Below are 1,095 nucleotides of genomic sequence, written 5' to 3'. Positions count from 1 at the left end.
TCTTCCAAGCTATGATACTTAAAGGTCTATTAACACTTTGATGGGACAGACATTATTTTTGTGCTTAATCTCCCATCAAAATTGTAATTGGTATTTCCTTCAGAAGGTCCAGAAACTAAAAGGGACCCGAATTGCTGCCTTATACCTAAGAAAACTCCCGGTTGATCTCTGGAATTGAAGTAAGGAGGGCTAACAGAATCTTAGAACTTCTACTTTCTGGGAAGAACAAGGGTTTTGACATGTGGTTTGTCATGGTAATGAGTCTTACATCTGTATCTTTAGGTCCTTAGATGTGGATGTATAATTATCTTTGTGATAGTTTCTACTAGGGTTTATATATGTTAGGGCTCCAGAGTAAGGGGTTTCCTAATGCCAACTCATGCTTTGGAACTCCATTTTGGAACAGAGATACTGCATCCAATTCAGAAAAAATCAAATGCACCAAAGTGGATCTAAGACAGGTGGATTAGAAGTGATTATGTTCTACCTGTTTCCCCATTCTTAGCTTGGCCAACTCGAGGGCATCCTGACCCTAGATGCACACGCAATAAATCATTTCTTTTAATCTCTTAAATAAAATAATAACCTATATAAACAGAAAACTCTGTGTTTTTCTGTTTTGGCATAATGGCAAATCAAGTGTTATGAGCCTTTTCTGACAAAGTTGCTAATAATCACAAGCTTCTCTCCAGAAACTGTGATGATGGATATCATTGATAGGCTTGAATGTGAAGGTTAGTGGGGATGCAGTAGTAAATGATCAACCTTAAGCAACCATAGGCTTAAGTGGGTGAGAAATAGACAGGGACAGGGGAGGAAGGCAGAGTGAGTGGGACTCTGAGCTAATGACTAGGACTGGCATTACAGACCTTGCTCTGACATGAAGCTGTTGTGCAAGCTCTGGCTATTTTTTTGACTTCTCTGTTATTAGGGTTGTCCATCTCTAACACGGAGATCCTAATGTTTGGCCTGTCCATTTTAGGGAGCTGCTGTGAGGACAGCCTGAAACTGTAGTTGTAAAAGCTTTGCAAAATTTTAATATATTGTAAATATGAAAAGGGTGATCATTGTTTGGGATGTACTGTATACCTGAAC

Source organism: Galeopterus variegatus, unplaced genomic scaffold (assembly GCF_000696425.1).
Source record: "Galeopterus variegatus unplaced genomic scaffold, G_variegatus-3.0.2 Scaffold5781, whole genome shotgun sequence".
NCBI classification, from domain to species: Eukaryota; Metazoa; Chordata; class Mammalia; order Dermoptera; family Cynocephalidae; genus Galeopterus; species Galeopterus variegatus.
Note: the sequence above shows the minus strand (reverse complement) of the source record.